A 1,919-nucleotide genomic window follows, 5' to 3' on the forward strand; every position below is an offset into this window, starting at 1 on the left:
AATTTTCAGGAGCTCCTGGGGTGCTCAGTTCCTTAAGCATCTGACTTCAGCTAAGGTCATGGTCTCATGGTTCCTGAGTTCAAGCCCTGCATCTGACAGCTCAGAGCCTGGAACCTGCTTCGGATTCTGTGTCTCCCTCTCTCTCTCTCTCTCTCTGCCCCTTCCTCGGCTTATGTTCTCTCTCTCTCTTTCTCTCTCTCAAAAATAAATAAATAAACATTTAAGATAAATAAAAAATTTAAAACATTTAAAATAAACATTTAAAACATTTTTTTAGGAGTTTAAGTTTATTCTTGAAAAAAAGTCTCAGCCTCCCTGCACCGCCGGTAAAGGTTTCCCCAGGGAGCCCCAGCCCTCCAAATGGTCACTGATCTTTTTGACCGCAGCTCCAGCCAAGACGGCTCGCTAGGACGCGGCTACTTGGGTGAGGGGCTCCTCCAGGTACTGCACCAGAGTCTGGGCCTTGGCCTGGAGCATCCCAAAGCCCACAGTCTCCTTGGCGTACATACACAGCAGAAGGTTGGCCATCCGTGTGATGGCTACAAGGCCCTCCATGCAGTCCATGAGGATGGATTTGAGATTGTCTTCATTAAAGGCTTGGTTCCCGTTCCGGTCGTAGGTAGCCCAGAGGTTGCTGGCGATGGCCGCGGTGACCACGTGTCTATATCCCCGCAACCAGAGTAGGCCAGCAGAGAGCCCTGGTTATTCAGCAGCAGTGTGCTCTGAACGCCCCCGGTGTTGGTCTGGCTTAACACCTGGGTCAAAGCCTTGGGACAGCAGCATGCCTGCGGCTTCCACACCCCCACTTCTGCGCCAGCCCAGGAGCCACCTCCCACGGGCCTCCACAGACTTTTTTTTTTTTTACTTCAATCACTTTAGTTGAAAATCCTTAGTGATTTAACATCATGGTTCTGTTCTTGCGCTGGTAGCTGATGAAGCCTAGGGTTGCCACAAGGCTTGCTAAGGCAGCCTTGAGAGCCTGCTAAGGCATTTATTGAGACTACTTGCCGGCCAATCTAACTTCTTTATGGTCCGTCACAACAACCCTAGATTGCCGTTACCTACTGGACCTCAGCCACCCCTTTCATGAGAGAATTACAAAGTGATCGCTTATATCACTAACAGTTGTCAGTAACATCAATGAGATAGTTGAGTTAGTACTAAAGAGAAAATTAGGCAGTAAACCCATCCTCTAGGGAACTAATGTTCTTTTCACAAAGACATTGTATTAGAGGATAACCACACATCAGTTTCTGGCACAAACCCCATCCTAAATACTCTGAACTGCTATCCACATTTATATAATTGTACTTGTCAGACCAAGTGTCTAGAATTTCAATTCAGAAAACGCAGACCAGGGGCGCCTGGGTGGCTTAGTCGGTTATGCGTCCGACTTTCGCTTAGGTCATGATCTCGCGGTTCGTGGGTTCAAGCCCCGCGTCGGGCTCTGTGCTGACTGCAGCTCAGAGCCTAGAGCCTGTTTCAGTCTGTGTCTCCCTCTCTCTCTGACCCTCCCCTGCTCACGCTGTCTCTCTCTCTCTCTCTCTCCTAGAAATAAATAAAAATATTTAAAAACAGGGGCGCCTGGGTGGCTTAGTCGGTTGAGCGTCCGACTTTCGCTTAGGTCATGATTTCACGGTTCGTGGGTTCGAGCCCCGCGTCGAGCTCTGTGCTGACTGCCAGCTCGGAGCCTGGAGCCTATTTCAGTCTGTGACTCCCTCTCTCTCTGACCCTCCCCTGCTCACGCTGTCTCTCTCTCTCTCTCTCCTAGAAATAAATAAAAATATTTAAAAAAAAATAGAGTAAGGTCAAAATGTACTTTTCTTTTTCCGAGCTTTCAGAATCTCCTGCTGTGATGGATTCTTGTCAAGAGGATGGAAGGAGATCTAAAATCCTCTGGTTTATGCCTCATTTTAAAG

The 1,919-nt window shown here is 48.3% G+C and overlaps 1 protein-coding gene and 1 pseudogene across 1 annotated transcript in view; both read right to left on the reverse strand.

The window, feature by feature from the left end:
* Nucleotides 1-1,919, reverse strand: part of NXPE3 (neurexophilin and PC-esterase domain family member 3) — a 42,862-nt gene that overhangs the window by 37,618 nt on the left and 3,325 nt on the right. The window lies entirely within an intron of this gene.
* Nucleotides 406-1,919, reverse strand: part of LOC144240548 (ragulator complex protein LAMTOR2 pseudogene) — a 4,232-nt pseudogene continuing 2,718 nt past the window's right edge.

This window comes from Crocuta crocuta, unplaced genomic scaffold, assembly GCF_008692635.1.
Source record: "Crocuta crocuta isolate KB4526 unplaced genomic scaffold, BGI_CrCroc_1.0 scaffold6, whole genome shotgun sequence".
In the NCBI taxonomy this organism is placed as follows: Eukaryota; Metazoa; Chordata; class Mammalia; order Carnivora; family Hyaenidae; genus Crocuta; species Crocuta crocuta.